Source organism: Anguilla rostrata, chromosome 13 (genome assembly GCF_018555375.3).
Source record: "Anguilla rostrata isolate EN2019 chromosome 13, ASM1855537v3, whole genome shotgun sequence".
NCBI lineage: Eukaryota > Metazoa > Chordata > Actinopteri > Anguilliformes > Anguillidae > Anguilla > Anguilla rostrata.
In genome coordinates, this window is record NC_057945.1 from 9,204,369 (window position 1) to 9,226,214 (window position 21,846).

Sequence of the window (21,846 nt, forward strand, 5' to 3'; positions counted from 1 at the left end):
AGTTTTTAATTGGGAGATCCAATTTTTTTTTTAAAGTGTAGCTATTTCTTCTCTTCACAGCAAGTCCTTGCAAACCAGTCAGATAAAATTAAATGGCACAGCAAATCTGAAAATGTTTAAAAAGGTAGCGCACTCCGAGGTGCAATCTGATAAATATTTGCACTGGCACATGTCTGAATAGAGTGGATCTGTATAGCATTTCATTGCACTTGCCTGGTCGCCAGTGAGGCAATTGCATTTAATTGTCTTGTCATAACACACCTGTTTCTCAAGGGGAGACAGCCCGAGGCCAGCTGCATAAATTATTTGCATATCCCATGAAATTAGACGGCATTGGACCCTACGGAAAAGAATAACATTCAGTACAAGGGAAGGGTTGTTAGACATGAATTACAGATGCAAAATGCAAAGGAATGACTATACTTGTAAAGGGACATACTCTCACGGGACCTCTGTTACAATGTCACATAAAATATAGGATATGATGCTTTTTATATTGTACATTGATAGTGTTTAATTAATGTAGTTCGTCAATAAGTTATGCAACGAATAAGAACAGATGTTTTCCACGCACTGTTCCTTCAAAATTAACTCTGTTAACACTTACATATTTGTCTTATCAGAACGGCCAGTTTCTATATAAGTGCACATAAACGCATACTTGCACGTCCGCGCGCATACATACACACGCACACACACACTCAATCACCATGGATGTGTGCACATACTCATACATATTCACGCACGCACACACGCAACGTTATTGATTTAATTCATCGCCGGCTGACGTTATTAACTTTAGCTTGGCAGCTGAAAGACAATCAGACGTAAACCCAACTACATTTAAATGAGGCTGGCGTTGTCTCCCAGGCATGGTACCTTGCTAAACTGCGGCAGAGACACAGACGAATGCTTAAAATATGTTGCACCAGTAGCGCTTCTTTCCTCCTTAGATTCCCCCACCCTCTCTCGTTTTCTTTCCCTCCCTCCCTCTGTCAGTCTCTTATCCTCTCTCAATCTCTCTGAGTTCTTTCCTTCGCCACAAGGGGCTGGAGTGGCGGCGTTCGTCGCTCCGTGTTCTCGGCTCTCTGGAACGGGGTCTCTCCAAAACCAGCGTGGCTGCAGAGGTAATAGGACCGTATATGCCGCTCAGACTGTCCGCAGCTGCAGCGCCAAGGAACCCTACATTTTTGGAAAGCGCAGCTCAGTCAACGGCAACTGTAGTTTTACCGATCTACACCTCGAATCGACAAGGAGCGCGTCATACACAGCCACAAATTCTTTAAAAGGTAAGAACAGGTGTCTTTTTGCCTTCCATCCTTGTTTTCTTAAAATGATTCATTTCGGTATGTAATTTTGCCGAACAAATGACGCCCGAAACAATAATTATCAAGCAGTATACAACTTGTGTAAATGCTTATGTTCACTTCGATTCCGTCCATCTGCCGTGGCAAATAGTTTTTAAATTCCCCTTAACATAACTATGCCTGCAGGTGTATTTCCTAACACTTTACACATAATACCGTTATTTTTCGGATTGAAAATGATTATGTTGCCCTATTAATTCCAGGTGCGCCTTTACATTGGCTACTACATATTTAACTTGTTGCAGTTTATAATTTCCAGATGGAAACTGGCAAGGTGATAACATGCACTCTTCGATACCGTTCGTGAGCAAGCTTTGTGGAAAAAATGCGAAACGCACCTGGCAGGCTCCAGCCAATGAATTGAAACAAAGTTTATAGCATCGCGTTGTTATGAACAGTGGAATTCTTAAAAATGCAAAAAATAGATGCATTATAAGCTTTACAACGATCTAAACGTTGAGTTTTTTTCTCAGCGCATGCAAAAGGTAGGCTACGATATGAGCGGTTTTATTTAGGCTAGAGATCGGCTACTCTGCGTCAGCGAGACGCTGAACAATGAACACTGGCTTGTCATGAACTTATTAATTAAGCTCTTTGGGTTGTACTTTGGCGAATTGCTCGCTCAGGCTCTGAGCAAGCTGAATCCACCAGACAGTATGCACATAATGCTTAATTTACTGTGCTGTTACATGTTTGTCATTCAGTCGACGTTTGAAAAAGTATTGCCTGTTCGTCGTATTTATTGTCTGGTTGCCTATAGTTTGTTGTTTATATTTTGTGGAACTAAATATGTATTGCATATATCACATTTTCAGGTTGTAGCTAGATATTAAGTTTTAAGTGGAAAACGAAGCCATTATTCGTGTGCGTTCGGTGGAGCTTGAATAAAACGATTAGCCTACCTTTTGCGGTGAGCTTAAGAGTTTCCAAATTCATGGTAGAATGACAAACAATGTAGTACACTATGCCTTCTTTGTTGTTTTAATGTGCTTTCGAATTGGTGGACATATTTGGAAACGTCTAGTTTTATTACGTATAGGGTATCCCGTACATGACACTGACTAGTTTTCGCAGAGTCTGCTCGGCGAGGAGACCGAGACTGCACAGCTCAGTACGTTAATGTGTTTGCAAACCGGGAACGCAACTGCGCATCGTACCATAAGGACGCCGGTCTGCTTGCTTTTGTGGTGCACATGGATAAACTGCCAAGTTTAGCCTATGTGTCATTAGTATTTTTATGTCATTTCATTTCCATATATTCAAATAGTATATTTCGGCTGCCCACGCCGTTTATAATTTTGCAATTGCGGTATGTGTAACATTATAATTAGTATTATTGTCATTATCATACTAATACGTCAATCAAGCAGTTGGTTTATCTATCAGGATATATGCTACGATATGTCGCTTTCATTTATTTCTTTTATCAAAAGCGTTCTCAATGAGTATCCTAGAATGAAGTCCCATATGACTGTGTCTTCAATAAATCGATAGGATCTGATGTAAGGAGTTTAGTTCAGGGAGACGGAGCGTACCTCTTAAGTAGCCCATGCACATAATGAAATTCGGGCGGCTCGAAAGTTATTTTATGTAACGAAATGACTTGTCTACTCATGCACGTGCGTGGCCGTTATATAATGACCAAAATGTTATTATTTACTAAGAAAGAAACGCAACAGTTATCGTTTAATATTTCAAGTGTTTTCCCCACCTACATCTGTGCACGAAAGTACACACTGTGATGTGAACGGGGGTTGTAGGTTCTTGTTTGATTTTCACCTTTAATTATCCTAGATACATATTAATTCCAACCTGAATTAGCACTGTGGAGAAAACAATGCTCGTTCATTTAAAGAAACGGCTTACGCAAATATAGATATTCCATAGTCCTATTGTAAGGTTATGATTATCAACCCCCCCCCCCCCCCATATCCTCTACCCAAAAATAGCATACATGCATTGGACCGCTATTATTTGGCCCCGTGATCAATACATTCAGATGAGCCGGGACAAATGGCCGAACGACTTGGAGAACAATTTTCGTCATTTTCTACAGTATGCAAGTTACGATATTTGAGCGAAGACTTCACTGAAGCTTTTGCTTTTTCTCTTTTTATATCGACCCAGCCAGGTATAACACATGCTTTTGGGGCCATGGTTCCCAGCACAGCCTTGTTTTCGTTTATGCTGAAAATTCGTTATGAACAAAGTGTCACATTCTTAAAGGAGTGCATCGCAGATGAACACTTATTTTGGTCCCTCGCGCTACCTTCCATGAGTGCATGTTGTTTATTAGTAGTATCCGCCTTCACAGTCCCTCGCGCTGAAGGGATGGGAACGCATCAGTAGCGTTGGCTTCTGCGACTGCTTGAGTACTCGCAGTTCTCCCGGACCTGGGGCTTCTCATTTACCGCTGGTCAAATGTATTTTGGCAAAAATAAGGTGGCTTGATGTCCTTTTTGATACTTAACAGAAACAATTGGGCCTCATTTAACGTATTTGTTCTTTTTAACAATGTTTTCTACGTAGCCTTTAGTTGCATTTAGCTCTGATTTTCTGTATTTTACTGCATGGGAAATATAGAAAAGACATGAAATATGAATTGCAGTGCTTCTGATCTCTATGAAGAGAAATGTTAAATTGATGTGTTAAACATTGCATTGTTCTGGTTTTTACTGTTAGCAGTAATTTAATATTAAAACATTTCTAAGATACAGCATGATTGCTACTACTGCTCCCATATTTTTTTTTTAAGATTGATTGCATAATTAAGTCAGATCCAATAATTTGACAGATACGTATTGAGATTTGTGCGCTTTGAACCCAAATTATGTTATTGAGAAAGAGCTTGAAGCTGAAACACAACAGCAAATTGAAGAGATTAAGTATTTAGAACGTTTAGGGCATTGATTACGATCCATCCAGTCGGGAAAATAAACTTTTACTATCGGGAAGGGGGCGGGCAGTTGGGGGGGTGTGGGGGTTGATTGATGTCACCAGAGGGGCTGTAAAGATGACAGATACGCGTTGCAGATGAGGGCACTGGGAGGCATTTTTATGACTTCTGGAAAGACGGCTTGGCTAATTGATCTGGGTCCGTGGTAAGTTCACCCTCTGTGCTGCAATCTCACACCTGCTCCTGGATCCTTATGGATCTGGTTCCGTGGTAAATTCATCCTCTGTGCGGCTCTGTGCATCCTCTCACACCTGCTCCAGGACTCTCCCCGTGCCAGGAACCTTGGCTCCTCATGCCGGAAGCAATGAGCTTTCCTCACAAGCGCTTAAATGGCATCCCCCCCCCCCCCCCTTTCCTGGTGTAAGGCTCAGGATGCCAGTTAGCGCAAGTTACCCAGGGCTGTAATTAGTTCAGATTTATTTAGGATTTTTGGAGGGAGGGTAAAGTGAATTTGGAGCTGCAATTTGGAAAGAAGTTATTCTGAGAAATAATATTCATGTGTAGTCAATTTTTGGAATTGAGTTCTTTGGGGAAAAAGTAACGCATATTCCTGCAGGTTCTGTCAAAGTCACAGAAATATGTTCTGGGTATGTTGAACACAGACCTCCTGGCAGCGTCCCCTGATGGTTATCATTTAGCCATGAAAAAACATCATGGATTACATGTGCTTTAAGAATGTTCCAAATGAAAATAATGAAATGGCAGATTAGCTAGTTTAATATTGCTAACAGGCTTGATACAGTTAACATGAATGCACCTCTGAAGTTTATTTATTTGCTTGGATAACAAAACTGAATATTATGCTATGACCATTCCTGCTGTGCAGTGAGAGGCTTATACATTTCAAGGAATATCCAGGAAGCCAATGACTAACTTGTGACATTTACTCTGTTTTTCTAATGTTTTAGGAATATTACAAGAACCTACAATTTCTCACTGCCTTGATACAGCATGTACCTGTACTTCTATGGTTTGTTTAAGAATGCTTGAATTCATGTTGTACCATAATGCGACATTCTTGTAAGAATAACAAAGATCCACAGGTTGGTTGGTGGTAGGTCCTGGCAGTGCTGTTAAACTTTCACATTCTTAAACTGAATGTACTTGGACCAGATCACAGCATGTGTCTCAAAATATGGATCTCAATAGAGTAGAGTTCACAGAGACTGGTGAAGACATGGTAATGTCGAATCACAGAGCTTTAACCAACAAACCCTTAAAAAAAAGCATATTCCATTATAATGGATTTTTTTGCCACACTTCCCCTGCTACACCGATGGGAACACCCAATTTACTTTGGACTTCTGAGATATTGCTTTGAATGCCCTACTGTGGTACAAGGTCAAGGACACACCCACAAAATCCGAAACCACTTGCTCACGGAAGTTCAACTATAGACAGGCAATGTAACAACCGTAGCTACTGGACACCAATTGTCACGTGTGAACTTTGGGATCAGCGTTATTTGGGATCTATGGTCTCCCAAATAAGTCTTTTGGTGGCTTATAAAGACAACCTTACCACTGGAAAACATCCACTGTGATTATATGTCCTGTACAAACCAATAAAACCGGGCAGACCACCGAGCCAGAAGTAAAGGCAGTAAAATAATTTTTTCTTCTTCCTCGCGAGAATGTATCAGAAACTCTGTTAATCGTGCATTGGCTCCCTCCAGCCCCTGGGAGCAGGTGTAAAGCGAATTTGGTTTGTGAAAACTGAGTCGACACAGTTTGGTTTTCTGAAGAGAAATGTTTGAGTGATTGCTGTCCCTTTCCCCTGCAGCCCAGCTGATCAGCATTTACTTCATCAACATGTGTCTCGATATTAATATAAGCTCTCGTTTTCAGAGAGTGACATTTATATCACAATGGCGAATCTCATGTGCCATTGAGCGAGGCTGTGGCGCATTGGTTATCTAATAGAATGCGGACATTTTGTGTAGGAAGCGATCTGATTCTGAATACCCGTGTATGGCATTCAATAAGTAATAGCACAATAGTCAATCTGTCTAAGGGAAAGTTGGTGATTGTTATGCAGTCCAACACTGTGCTTGTATCTCTCAATAAAAAGGTTTATAGAACCTGCAGAGGAATCCTTTGTGGAATCAAGGGCCCCTGTACAATGGATGATGGTGGATACCCTCGCATTCGATTGTTCTCCGATGTCTTCTGGGCCATTCAAGGATTACAGCCCCCTGTATGGCATTTTAAAGGGAAAAAAAAAAAACTGACTTCCATGGAGCATGACGTACAGGGTTCATGAATTAGTATTTATAACTGGATAACCTGTGATGGCCTGTTTGATTGGATTGCTACTTTTTTGTATATTATTTTAGTTTGGTGAAAATGGCAATGTGTGTTAAGCCAGTTTTTTTTTTTTTTTTTTTTTTTGGCATGATACCACTCAGTAATGGTTGGATTAAATATGGAATTCAATATCAGGGAGAGTTTTTACAACATAACCTTGTGAAGCTGAACATTGAATTTACTCTCATATTTGCATAATTTATACCTGCACAAATATGTCATGTTCACTAAACACATGTACACACACTATTTTCTCATGATTAATCTTTAGCCTCTCTAACAATAAATGCACAAATGAGTATGTCATATGGGAAATTTATTATTTCTCGCTAGTGTCCTTTTAAACATAATCAATAACACCAAGTTGTGATTAAATATTAGACTACCACATGAATAAATTAATTAACCTCTTTCAAGTTTAATAATGTTGAAAATCAAGCGTGCATTACAGTGAAAACAACCAATATGTGATGTATGTATTTAATCTTTCATATTAATCTTGTGAACAGAAAACAGTGACCAGATTCTTGATGTGAATACAGTTGAAAAATCACAGTGATGCGATTCTTCTCTGTTCATTTGAATACAGTTGGAAAGAACCATTTTACACAAACTATTTTGGTTTACCTGAGTGAATATCCCTTTTATGGATTATGAGTTTATATTTTTTGTGTGGTTTATATAAATGACTCTATAGCCTCTTAATACAAGACCTTTTTAGAATGCTATGAATATTCCTAAGATGGCAATGGACAGGCATGCAGTCAGCTCAGGTCCTCCTGCCATTGGATCGTTGTAGATTTGCACATTTATGCGTATCATTTATGCAGAGTCTGACCTTTTTGGTCCTTCAGTGAGGGATGGCCAACTTCATGTCAGCTTTACATGAAGTTGGCCAAAGAAAATATATATTTCTTACTCTAGTGTGTGCCCTCTGCCCTTGTTGTCATAGTCACTCTTTAAAAAACAAAAGTTAAAGAAGAACAGCATGTCATAGCATTGCATCAGTTGTCAAAAAAACTACTATGGTCAGTTATTCCACTGCTTGGCCAGGTTTTTGGATTTGAGCCCTGAGTTTGTTTTTCAAGTATTCATGGTTTGACCGACAATAGTATGACAAATATGCAGTAATAGAGGAAATCGAGAAGGGGGAAAATACTTTTTCACAGCGCTGTAGAAATTAGTCTTAGTAACTATCACCATCCAGCTGCACAGTGTATTTAAATGTAGAGCCTGAGTTCCTGCAACAATTTTAAAATTAATGATAGTTCTATATATTTCTTTTTCTCCGTGTAATATCTCACACTATAGGTATCCATTACTGTTAAATCTTATCTGCAATTTACAGTGCTACCTGGGTGAGGAACATTTGAAGCCTAAAGGCATTGTCACGAAGCATTAAATCAAAATGACCTAAAGCCGACTGAAAAAGTAGAACCCTGATGCATCTTTCTGGTAGTTTTATGCGCGTACGTGTACGTGCGCCTTTATGTGCACGTGTGCATGCATGTCCGCAAGCAGTCGCAAGGTTGGAACAAACAAGATAAAAAAAAAATGTATGTTTTTAACTAACGGGAGCCTTCTGCTATTGTATGTAATTTAGCTGTGAAAATGCCGAACTAGTTAGAGAAAAATCTGTTAGTCGGCGCCTGTAAATCTGTGGGGTTTAATGGGCTGTTGATCTGGCGAGGTCTGGAGGGGGCGAGTGGGGCTGCGGGGCGTACAGTGTATGCACCGGTGGAGCTCTGGACAGTACTGCCGGAGGCTACGTGCTCGCGCTCGGAGGCCGAGCCCCTGTCCCGGCTGTTCGGGAGATTTGCGATGCTGCTTTCGGGGGCTGCGGGGGGAGAGGGGGACGGGGGGGGGGGCGGGGGGGGCGGGGGGGCGGTGAGGCAGAGGGAGGTTTGGAGCAGCCAGCACTACAACTGTTTGAATAATGCAACACCCGATAATGACTGTGCATGTCTGAAGCAAATAAAATAAGAAAACCTTCCAGTTTACCCACAGAGAATGCAGAGAATGATAACTGAAGTACTATATAAATATTTAATTGTGATGCTGGGTCAGCGTTGCACTTTTCTGTGTCCTGGTGGTGGCTAATTTTAGGGAGGGTTTTGATTGCTGGAGCTACAGGAATAGCGCAGTGTTTTTTATGGGAATACCTTGTGTTGACTTTTTAATCTTGCAGTGCATCTTGCTGTAGTGCATTGTGCAGTATATCTTGTGCTGTATGTAAACTGGATACCAGCGGAGAGGGGATGCACATTTGTCGTGATACCGAGCACACTGCACTGGAGTGCTGTACACCCAGTTTATATTAGTCTGCATTTGTTGAAACCCCCCACACGGTTTCTTTGGGTTATTTGTTGAGGTCATGATCGTTTCTGCTGCTGCGTGGCAGTCTACCTGGGGAAAACTGTTGTCGTAGCATTGGCGGGCTAGTCGGGTCTTTTCCCCTGACTGTTGACGGACCTCGCTCTAGTCAAAACAAACCCCCAGTGCCCCAGTGCAGGGACCGGGACGCTGTGCGGTAGGAGATGCTGTCTCTCAGCTTAACTGGCCAGTAATTTCCATCCTCACCTCCTAAGCTAATATGCGGCAGAACCACTGGTGTTCAGCGGCTGCCACGTATCTCCTAGGTGGATGCTCAGCACTGGAGGCGGGTTGAGGTGCTTCTCCCTTCTCGATTTTAAAGAGATCTGAGGTGAAAAGGGCTACAAAGATGCAGTACATTATCATTAATAGTCCTGTGTACAGCTAGCAGTTGTGCCTGTTGAGGGCGGGGTTAGGGTAGTATTTCAGGCAAGTCCAAAGGAGTGGATGGAGCTGAGTGGAGTTTCGCTGAAGGGGGAGGGTCAGACTGGCTGGGGAGGGTCTAATCAGAAATGGACACCACGTCGTTCCACAGACACCTCGCCTCCTTAAACGGTGTTATGTAGTGCAAACGGCCTCCAGGAAATCATTTTAACCCCCTCGGCCGTTCACAGACTGTGCCTGAGGGCTAACGCCAGGCCTTAAAGGCACGGGACCAAAATGAAGAGCCCTCCCAATCACGCTGTTGAGACCTTACGCGTGACCTCCGGATACCGGGCGCAGAATTGATATCCAACCTCCCCCCCGGCCCGCACCGACATCCAAACATTGCCTTTCAGACTTTCAGATTGCCCTGCAGTCTATTTGGCTGTCCCGACTCTACATTATACAGCATCATTCATCTGGCCGGCTCCGCTTATCGTGGGAGGCTCACGTTTTATAGCCGGGGTTTAATGGCGCTATTCGGGTTGAGTTACCTTCCCCATTAACACTTTTTGCTAAAAGTGTTGCATTTGGGAACGCACCTCGCTGCAGTGCTCGCTCCAAATGTTTTTTTGGCGAACCGTTGGCCCCAGACTATTACACTAGACCTGTTTTTCAGCTCCCTTTTACCATTTAGATTACGATTCCTGATGAGCAGCTGTTCTCCGCGTACATTTCAGTTGCGGGAGAACGTTAATCCTCAGATTTTTTTTTTTTTTTTTTACTTTCTCCTGACTCCGTACTCGGGTACACTGTTACCGTCATTTATTTCTCATTTGCTTGTTCATACATCGGCAAATGATAGCCCAGGTGGGCTGAATGTTCTTTGCTGCCTGCTGATGTCTAATGTTCTGTTTACCACCACGACTGCATTATGCAAGTATTTCACAGAAGAGGGCTTAAATTAAAGTCTCGGACTTATCTTGCCTACAGTTGCTCGCTGCCGCCTCCCTGCTGTACTGTATGTTTTGCTGCTTAAATCTGATGTCCAAATACTGCAAATAAGCCAATTTATTTTTTCGATGAAATTAAGAATACACAACGGTGTGGTTAGAAGGTTGTCTTTTGTACCACGTATTACTGTGACATTTATGAGTGAACTTCTTCATGGTTTGTGCCCAGAAAGTGGGAAATAATATACTGCATGCAGGTAAATATTAGTCACTATTTGCACTTACAAAGAAGAAATGTCACTGTATTTGAATGTTAATTATACTTGGAAACGCACATGCTTTTAGCCATTTTCCTTCTATTAATGCAGCTGTTGTTCTACAGGTCCAATCTTGTGCAGAAACACTATATTCACATTCAAGAAACCATGCTGTGGAAAAGCCTCTGACTTTTTAATATTATACAATTATCATGTCAACCAACTTCTGTTATATATTTTCATATGGTAAAAAAAATGTTGAACGAGATGAAATTCCGATATGCTTTAAAACCAACGGACATTTTGCACAGAATAGCTATTCTGGAATCTTATTTGAGGCCCGCACTAGTTTTCTCCACTTTTGGTAGTTGCTTTGTATAAGAGCATTTATGTAATGTATTTATCTTGCTGAGGTACATACAAAAAGAAGGTGAAATAATGCATTTCTTCCCAGCCATTTCCTCTCAATATTTTATGGCAATTTTCATATTGTGCACAATAACAGAAATGCTGGGTATGTAAAACTATAATATAGCTGTTACCAGTGAGGGTACAAGGTTTTTGTGTAGCGCAAAACAAGGCATTATGTTTATGAGTTCCACAGTAAAAACCCATTTAGAAGTGAGTGTGTTTGTGATGGATGCTCAGTGAAAGCTGAGTGAGCAGTGCTTTAATGATATACAATCCAGGCCATAATTGTATCATACTCCTTCCACTTATTGCAATTTTCCAACTTAAAAAATAAAAAAATAAAAAATAACAAAAGGCAGTGATGTTTCATATGAAGCGTGAAATTTTGACATCATTGGATTCTGAATGTGAAGAAAGCTGGTTTGGACATCATTCATCATTAAATCGTGATGGATACAATGTTATAATATAAAAATGATCAAGCACCACACATTATCCGATGAAATATGTGGTGTCGAAAGTCTGCTTCTTTTCAGGCTGCAGACAGCTAAGCCTGCGTGGAGTGGAGCTGGAGGAAGACCTGTCACATGGGCCTTTTGCTTGCAGCCTATTGGTGCCCGATCAACCAGCAGAGGTCAATAGATAGCGATGGAACAGGCACGCGTATCCGACTGAGCCCTCCCGTACCCTGGGCGATGCGAGCGTGAACTGCGCGTCGCCCTATGGAGCCGCCAGCCGCAGTGGTTCGCGTCACAGTCCCGATTCGAACCCGCGACCGCGGGGGGCTGATCCATGCACCGCGGCGTGCTGCCGTAACCCAGTATGCCATTCCGCAGCCTGCGTCTGTGCGTGTTTATCACTGATGTAGCCGCTCTCCATTGCCCTGCTCCTTGGTATTGGGCTTCTCATGAAGGTGGGAGAAGGGGGAGGCACACAACTTAAATATGGACGTAAATACCTTCAAGTCAAAGCTGACGGTCTAATTGTTTTTTTTTGTTGTTCAAATGCAATGTGGTGGAGTACAGAGCCAAAATGACAGAAATTGTGTCACCGTCCCTATGCTTTTGCATTTAACATGGGAGGGGTACCTGAGTATGCCCCCATGCAGCATGCTTGCAGTAGACTCAGGAGTGGGGGGGCAAGATTTACCTGAGTGCACCTCCGCGTTGCACATCAGCTGCAAGCTCAGGTGCGGCAAGTGTACCTGAGCACGTCCCAGTGTGGCACACCTGCTGTCCTTAATCGCGGAATTCAGACGACATTATCGCAGAAAAAGGCCTTTTGAAAACATTTATCCCTTTCTTCGACTCGGAAATAAACTTTTTTTTTTTTTTTTTCCACAGACGCAGTTTGACAAGTTCAGCAAAACGAACTTGCCGAGCTGGGTTTGAGGAAGAGAGTAGTTTTTTCTATTTTTTTATTTATTTTTTTGCCTAATTGTTTTTTTCCTCTGTCCTCTCGCGCGTAATTACATAAGCGCAGCGTGGCTCCCCATTATCGCCGCCGTGCGACCGGCGCATTCCGGGGGCCGCGTCCCGGCGTTGTTCTCGCGCCGCGCGCCTCCCGAGCGCTAACGAGCCGCCGCGTGACCCTCGCCGCATCTGTCCGCTCGCTCGCGCGCGCCGATTTCAATCTGAGCGCGCTCTCGCAACGCGTTCCCCGCTCCCGTGCGCCTTCGCCGGATTAGAGTTAGCGCAGAGACGCGCCGCGTTACCGCCGGTTATTGTGCGCACTCCCCTTTTCTGTCCCCCCCACCCCGTCCCCCCGTAATGGGCTTTGGAAACTTAATACCCGCAAGACGTAGCGATTCCTCTGAGCCGGGGGTATTGTGAAATTGTCCCAGTTTGTAGAAGGCTTTATCCAGACCTGGAACAAAAGGGAAGAGCAGGATTTGGAAGAAATTCCAATCCCCGTAGCCTTTGTCTTTCTCCGGCATCTTTAGCATTCATCTCTGAAATGAGCTTTTTTTCCCCCTTCCGTTTAGGAGCTTCCCCAGCGTTAAGTTCCAGGTTCTGGTTTGACTGTTTCATTCTGTTTTTGTCTCTGGCGGAATGAATTAAAGTACGCGCACACAGCTCTCTGTGGTTGGTACCCAATTGGTGTTACATAGTAATGACAGTTGAGGTGAGCTTCCTTGCTCCATTATAAATCGCTGTGAGGTGATTTATTATTATTAGTACACTTTTGTTGTGCATTTAGCAGACCCCTTTCCAATGTGATTTATAGAATTTATGTAGTATTGTATTAGGCATGGGCCAGTATTTGATGTCACACTAAAAAAATCACAGTATCTCAATGGCTAGTCCCGTAGAATATTCCCTGCGTGCCTTCCCCCACTAATAAAGGAAGGGTTGGCCCGTGGACAAATGCAATACACAGAGCTCTGAAGGTGGAGGTGTAACTCACCATGTACCTGACTTCACCTTATCATGTCTGCGATGCCAGAATAAACATTCTTTTGATGCTGGAAAATGCTTTTCCCACTTCATGGCAGGTGGGTTAGCACAGCAAAAGCTTGCTTGTGAAAAAACTATTATGATCTCTTACAATCCAGGTTAATAGATCCACATGTGATTTTTTTTGGAGTTCACTGCTGTATTGTACACATTGCTCTAGATAAGAGTGTCTGCCGAGTGATTGTAATGCAATGCAATGTAATGGAACATGCTCCGTAGCAACTGCATGGCCATCATACTGCATTTCCTTCTTCCTTTTATTCTTTATGGGGGGTTATTAGCTGACAGATTAATATCTGGTAATATCATATACAATGTAATGATCAATGCCCGCAAAGTGGTATAAGACTGATGATATCATTCCAAGTATTGTTCAGTCACTGGTCCTTATTTTAAGCATGTTTAAGGTCATCATCTTAATTATTATTAAATACCAATGACTGAAATAATTATGAGGGGAAACAAGGTCTTTACACTTGAACTGCGGTAATTAATGAATTTGAAGAGGAACGAATTTGGTTTACCATATTTTGTGGGTTATGTTACAAGGTGGGGGGGGGATAACATAATTCTACACGCGCAGATAAAATTGTGGTTTAATTAAGACTTTATCTGACAGAGGCTGGTGTAATTCCATAGCCCTGGTTTGTTTATTTCTCTGCCTGGTTTTTTAAGGCCGTCTGTAATGAGCTGATAAACTGCTCATTATAGACAAGGCTTCAACAGCTCATATTGATAAGGCCACCTGGCAGTTAAATATAACTCTCTTATGTTGAGAGCTCTATGAAATATTTGGTCCTGCACAGGCATTTCTTCTTTGGCTAGTGTTGTCCTTATTAAAATCTGGATGTTTTTTTTTTTTTAACACGACAGCTCTTCCTGTGTATATTCTTTACAGTAACTTTCAAAGTTTGCATTTGACAGCTGTGGGGTTGCCAGGAGCCATTTTACACTGAATGCCAGGTTAGCAAGCTAACGTGCGAAATGGAGAAACAAAAAGATGTGTCGTATTTTCATCTCCCGCCTAGAGTCTATGGCAGTGGTAACCAAGCCTGTTTCTGGAGATCTACCATCCTGTAGGTTTTCACTCCAGCCCTAATTTGGCACACCTGATTCTGCTAATTAGCAACTCAACAAGATCCCTGGCTGTTGAATGAGGTGTGCCTTATTAAGTTTGGAGTGAAAACCTACAGGATGGTAGATTTCCAGGAACAGGATCGGTTTCGCAATAAACTCAAGCAGAGTGGCCGTTCAGTTTAATCTCTCATCATAATGACTGTTGGGATTACAGTAAAGGTGTAAATAAATATTTGGTGTAAAAGATGTGTGTGAGACAATCACCTCAGCTAGATCTATATTTATCCCAAATTTAACGTGGAAATAAACACTAAAGTCTATTGCTTTCTTTCTGCAAAACGAGTCAGGCAAGCTGCACAATCACCAGTATTAATTTGCCAAACCTGCGGTTTTGAGGAAAAAAGAAACCGTGATTACGACTTGCGTTAGTTTCTGCGGTTTAGGGAGATTGCCGCTCGAATCCAGGCCCACGCTCTAACTGCGCGGCTGAAAGGCTTGCCCTCCTTTGAGCGGGAAATCTCTCCTTTACTCCGCGTCGCCGGGCAGCGCTTTGTTGGGTTGCCATGTGGGTTCTGAAGGCGCTAAGCCTCTGCCGCCGCAGTCCTGGCGGTTTAAATTCTCCGCCCGGGACCCTGGCCGGACCCCCGATCAGCCGGCGCTGGGCCGCCGGGCGCCCGCGTCACGTTCGCGCTCCTCGGGGAGCCCGGGCTTTTAATTGTTTTCTGCCCGCCTTGCCTGGGGGGGGGGGGGGGGGGGCGCGTGTCACAGATGTTTAATGTGCCTCCGTCAGTTAATCACCTCAGGTGGTCTCCGCTCAAATCTGGCTCCTCAGAAGTTATTTGGGGGCGTGGGGGGGGAAGCCGATAATTATTCTCGCAGATTGGTGGCAATTTAGCGGTTCCGCGGCGGAGTCGAGGCGGCGGAGCGGCGGGGGCCGACCGCTTTTGTGGACGGCTGTTTTGGCCGCTCTCACCTTCGCTTCCGACCCGCCGCGCGCGCGACTCCCCCATCTGGTCTCGGCCCCGGGACTCAGGCGCGGGGTTTCAGAGCGGTCAGGCTCTGGTCAGACTCCCTGACCGCATCGAACGCCTTTGCTCAAGGGCAAACCCCCCCCAATCACCAACGGGCTGCCTGCAGTGTTCTCCCCACAGGAACATGTTTAGTGTTAAATCAACTCTAATAGAGTACATCTTGCCCTGGTGCTATCCATCCCTATTGGACTCACATAAACTATAAAAGTTAAATTACCATTTTACTGTCTGATGACTGGATATTTTAAAAAGTAAGCAGTCATAGTAAATTTAGGGATGACATACATCCTCGGAGATGTTTGTTGTTTGTGAACTGGTATTATCTCAGAATACAAGGCTTTATAATATTATATCTTTCATGTATTCATACATGTATTCCATATACCATGTTTGGCATAAGTATTGTGTGTGTATATATATATATGAAAAAGCATACTTTGATTCAACCCCCCCATGATGATCCCGGATGTGTTGACACACAGGGAGCAGAGCTCTGTCTGCCTATAAAAACTGGAAGGCAGATTCAAGAAAGAAAACGTGAACAGTTTAACACATACAGTTTAAAACATAATACAGATTACAGACATATCCAGCATATTCTACAATGGAATGGAATGGAGTAGCTATATGTCCTTGACATGAAATAGGAAGTTTAGACAAGTTGCTTTAAATTAGGTTACGGTACATTTAAAGAGATGTTCTGAATGGCTGATCAGTAAGTAGTCATGTTCATATCCTTGCAGAGAATGACTACTGCTGCTGCTTTTCCTCCTCTTGTCTACATACAGACAGGGACGTAAAATTACATTTTACTTAATTTTAATTAATTTTAAACAATAATGCAAGTGATTCAGCTAACCATGCTTGATGACACTGATGATGTCTTGAGTGCCTGGAGGTTCACTGAAAATCCTTAGAGAGCCTTCCAAGGAGAGAAATCAACTTAAAATTACATCTGAAGTAAAGAAAATAAATAAATAAATAAATAAACCAAATGATCCAAATTTGCACATTAAACATTCTTGCTATAAAATGACCTCAAATGAACCTCAGGGTTCTGAAGACAGTGCCACATTACCATAAATATCTTTTACCGTACTGTAGAGGGGAAGACCCTGAAATTAGACCCGGGAGGAAGACAGAAATGACAACATTTAATTTGTCTGTTACCGGTCGATAATGAACCTCACAGAAACATTTGAAATCCGCGTAGCCCTAATTAGAACAGGCGACGCACGTTTTTGCCGTCCGGGCTGCGTTTTGGATAACGGAGAAGAGGGCTGCGCAAAAGCATTAGTCTGAAGAAAAGCACGCAGGCGTATGAGCGTGCGCTCAGGGGTGAGTGCGGTGCGGTTACTGCTCCTGCACTGCTCTTCAAATTAAACTCTCTGTTGCGGGGGGAACACATCGTCCATCCCCCGTATCGCCCTTCTGGGGCCCCGGGGCCATAGAAGAGCCGCTAACAAGAGCTCTACTGCAACGCGGAGGGGCTCGGTCGGGTAGCCGGCGCCGATTCCAGCCGCCCCGCTGGATTTTCGTCGTGACGGTAACGGTAGCGGACGCCGGGTCGGCCACTTGGCACACCGAGTCATTAAATCGAACTATTATCGGGGAGGAAGGCATTAGAATATTACGCGTAAACAAAATCATTATCACCCTGAGGACTTTTTATTTTTTCTTAAAGAAGGTGATAATTTAACATGTAGTTACATATTACACACAGGGTTAGATTTATGCATTGTTTTTGCTGGGTAAAAAAAACCAAAACACTGAAAACCCATTGCCCCTGATAATAAATCACCTGAAACTGCCATACTTGCATTTAGTACATACAGGAAGTGGGGCTCTGAATATTTGCATTACATGGATATTTCACTTTGGTATGACAGAAGTAATTTTGTGGAGCCTACCTCATTGTATTTGCATAGTGTGAATTCTAGCAAAATCAGCTGCCCCTGCTGACCACTTACAACAGCATGGTTGCACCTAGTTGTCAGGCTCCCAACTCGCTCCCATTCATTTTCAGGACCTCATGGAAATTAATAGTTTTAAAACACAAAACGGAGTACGGAGGATAATACATCAACGTAAATTTTTTTTTTTTTTCTTAATCAAAGTTATCTGTTATTGCGAGCTGATAAGCTGTTTTCTGGTTTAGGTTAGATATAAACAGAATAATTGTTTTCGAATGAGCTACTGTGTACAAAAACAAGCCGTAGTTTGATTTGTGTTATTGTGTGCAAGAATACATTGCTTAGATAAAATAACAAAACTTTTTGCCTTCTTTTTCTATTGTAAGACAATAAAATGTTGAAAATACGACAGATATCAAAACAAACATGTATCCAATGATGGCCATGCTCTCTTTTGACAATCTATTATTCTCCATAGTTCGAAAACTGTTTATTTTGGCGAGGTCCCGTAAATGATTGGGAGTTGGGAGCTTGTCAGCTGAGGGGAAGGGTGATGCTGTTAATTGTCCACAGGGACAGCTGGTGTTGCTAATAGGCCCATTCATGCTTGCAAAGGCTCCACGAAATTACTTATGTTTTACCAAAGTGACATATCCCTGTAAGAAGCAAATGCCTAGCCTCTTTCACAAAACCTAAAAGCTTTGTGTTTTTTTTAATCATTCATAACTAAAATTTTGAAAAGCTGTGTTGAAAAAATGAACTCCTAGGAACATGTAAAATATTTTTTCATTTTCAAATTTAACATGCTATTAGAAATAATTATTTAAAAACTGCTGTGAATGTTATTTAGGAATTGAAATACGAATGGCCAAATATAGCATCTTAACCTCTTAGTGCAAAGCCCCTAGTGGTTGGCACGCCGACGTGCCAAGATTACTAAACTCAGACATTCGGTGCTACTGCAACCAAAGTATGAGTTAAAAACAGAAACGCGTTGTTTAAGTTTCATTAGTAGACGATACACGACAACTATGCCGAATATGCAGTTTTGCAGCGCCACCATTGTCGCTCTGGTCGTTCATTTAACACACACACCCTCCCTGCAGTCTCATCTGCAACTACACCCCCCCACCCATGACATAATGGACAATATTGTCTATCTTGGCATTCATAAAAATATTCTTTCACCACTCAAAAATCGTATTCCGTCATAGCAACAATATAATCCTGACAACCACGCCTCTATGCAAATATAATGGCTTAGACTGCACAAAATTACTTGTTACACCTAAGTGAAATATCCCTTTAATGCAAATGTATTATTTTTTTTTATTTATGTTTGATGACACAAATTTGGAAGGATGGTGTGTGAGAAAATGCAAGTCTGAAGGGCCTCAAGGTTTGGCACAAACTGTGAGATTTTTTGCTTTTTAAAAACTTTTTAAAAGTCCTGGAGAGGGCAGGCCTTCATTTTATCACTGAGACACAGGAACATCGACACGACTGCCGTGATCATCGCTAGGAGGGGGATTCACCGGAGTTGGTGATTACAAATTCAAACGGAGGGAGTATTTGCTATTCAGCAATACTTCTTAGACCTGTCAGGAAAAAACGAAACAAACAAAAAAAAAAAAAAAAAAACATCAAAAGGTTTGAAATCCCCAACTGCACAGCACTATAAGCACTGGATTAGATCAAAGTTGACCGGGAGCTTCAGAAACCGGCCTTACTCTTACACCGCCAGCTTCAGAAACCGGCCTTACTCTTACACCGGCAGCTTCAGAAACCGCTCTTACGCTTCCTTGCTTCTGCTTCGAGAAACAATCACCTCATAACTAATCTCCTTGCCCTTTTCATGATTGAAGACACGGTTTTTAATGTAGGTGCACAAACTCTGCCCCTCCCTTGTCTTCTGTCTCACCTGATGAATCTGTGAGAACCTGATAGGATTTTGTTTGCCTTTGTTATGTTTTGTTCTTGCGCAAAATGATTGATCTGGTCAGAAATACCAAACTGCCTGTATGCATATTATTTTACTTACCGTATGGGCAATTGGGACAGTTTGTGAACTATATATGTAATGAACTATATTCAGTCAAATATTCAAGCATATCGTAACTGCTTTGTGTGTACATGGTATGTACATAAGCTACATAAATAGCAGTTACATGTTATTAACATGGTACTAATAATATACATGGTGAAAAATTGGCTATAACATTCTGCCTCGCATTTTCAAGAGACTGTATCCTGCTGAATGTTTCTGTCATAATATGCTGTCACTTGCATTTTTTGCTGGCCAGATATTTGGTTATCTTGGGACTGGAATAACTGAAGTTTGGGGAAGCTCTTTTCCGGGTGACATGTAAATGAATCTTGATTTGAGTGGGCCACAGTTTGAGTTCATAAGTGTAATATTTCCTGTGGTTTTACTACAGTTAAATCTGAAATGAATCCAGGGGAGTGTGGGAGCAAGTTAATCAGGCATGCGGGCTGGGTTTCACATTTTACTGTTTATTGGTTGCAGTTAGTAAAAAAAAATATATAAATAAATAAAAAAAAACATTTATATTGCTCCTGAAACTCCTGAAACTGCATTTTAACAAGAGCCTGGGAGGAATCCACTGATGAGTGTTCTGACACCCAGTCTAATTAAAAAGTGTGGACTTCTCGCAGGGAAGGTGCACAATAAAATTGGACTCGTATGCAACTCTGTTAGAGTTGAATTAACACTGGATATTCTACCATGTGCGGGTTGGCTTTTGTTAGGAAGCTGTGTTGCGTCCTGTATTTTCTTTGACTGTAATAATTGTGGAATGTATTGAAGTGAGCAGGCAGTGATGCTGGTTCAGAACTCTGAACAGGACTCTGAGAACTGTCACTTTACACTGTGACGTCTCTTTGTGACAGTTCTCAGTCAAAAGCGCTACACAAATAAAATTGAATTGAATTGAATATGAAAGTCAGAGAGCCACATACTGACCTCTAAACGTAGCCACGAGGATCCAGAGAGCAACACTTTGCAATACAGTAAAAAAATCTGAAAAAAGAGAAAACATTATTGCATTGATCCAGAGAGAGTCACACAGCTTTCATTTTTTCTGTGGCTGAATATACAAGCAAGAAACGAAGACTAAGTACTTCGCTCAAGGGTACAAAACCAGTACGTGCCCTAAGTGGGAATAGAACGCACGACCTCTGGGTGACGTGTCCCGTTCCCCAACGATTATGCGGCACTGCCCACCAGTACAGTAATCCACCTGTAGTAGAGGTGAACGCGATGTTTGGTCTTCTGAGATATGCAGCTGACCTGAAGGGAAACACATCACTTGTGCATTCGGGCTGTTGGATGTAATTAGATTTAGGCCCGCGAGGTCCTTCTGCGTTGCTATGGCGGCAGTCTCAGCGTGAAACGAGCTGCATTCCTGTACATGTATAGAGTACACGTCGGCATGGCGACCGCGCCTCCACGGCCTCTCCGCGCGCAAGCCGCGAGCGCAACCGGAAGGCGACCTGGGTGAGGAACGCGTAGCGGCTCCTGGACGGCTGACTCTTCTGGCCGTTTCTGTTCGTTTGGGAGCGTGATCACTTAGTCGGGCGCGCGGGCCCGTGCTATCGGGAAAGGGGCTGGCGGGTAACGGCGCATTTGGGATTCCGGTCACGGCCGAGCAGAAGGTTCCCGGTGGGGCCCGGGCGCGTGGCGGATCCATTATTCATGGCTCAACCTGTGCTTGTAGGGTACACTGACACCTGATCTGCCAAAATCAAACGCGCCTTGCGCGCCCTGCTGTCTGCCTGGGCCCCCGGGAGCAGCGGGGCCCGCTGTTCCAGAAGGGTCTGGCCCTCAACCACCCCCCCCCCCCCCCCCACCGCCCCACCCCCGGCTCCTTCAGAAATTCTTTTTACATCACTTATTTATTTATTTATTTATTTATTTATTTTTTTTACCGTTTTTAATTGATTCCTTCAAGTCTGGTAATTGCTGTAGTGGCACTGTGTTTTCCCATGCAAATTTGCATGAGACAACTTAAGGCATCTGGCAAGAGTGAAAACGGGAGAGAAAAACAAGTGAGGGTGGACCTTTTAGTTCTGTGATTTGATAAAATAAAATAAAATACCTCAGCGCGAGTACCTGAAGCTAACAGCACTCGGTGTACTATGATGTGCAAAACATCATTTGCATACGAGGCATCTGAGGTCACTTTATTCAAAGTGAAATTTGAGCGTTTGTTGTAAATATTTGAGTCATCACACGATAATGCATCTGTAGGTTCAGTGAACTGATGTCAAATTTAATTCTCGGGGAATTGCTCAATTGGGTGATTTGGAGAAACGCTTTCATGTCGACTGCCTTCTCAAGTTTTATGCCACTGCTCAAATTGT

The 21,846-nt window shown here is 42.7% G+C and overlaps 1 protein-coding gene across 2 annotated transcripts in view; it reads left to right on the plus strand.

Annotated features, from left to right (window-relative positions):
- Window positions 1-401: 401 nt before the first annotated feature.
- Window positions 402-21,846, plus strand: part of LOC135237931 (cadherin-22-like) — a 250,008-nt gene continuing 228,563 nt past the window's right edge. For both annotated transcript variants that reach the window (XM_064305498.1, XM_064305497.1), the window contains exon 1: window positions 402-1,289. The gene's annotated coding sequence lies outside the window, so the exon portion shown is untranslated. The remainder of the gene's footprint in view (window positions 1,290-21,846) is intronic.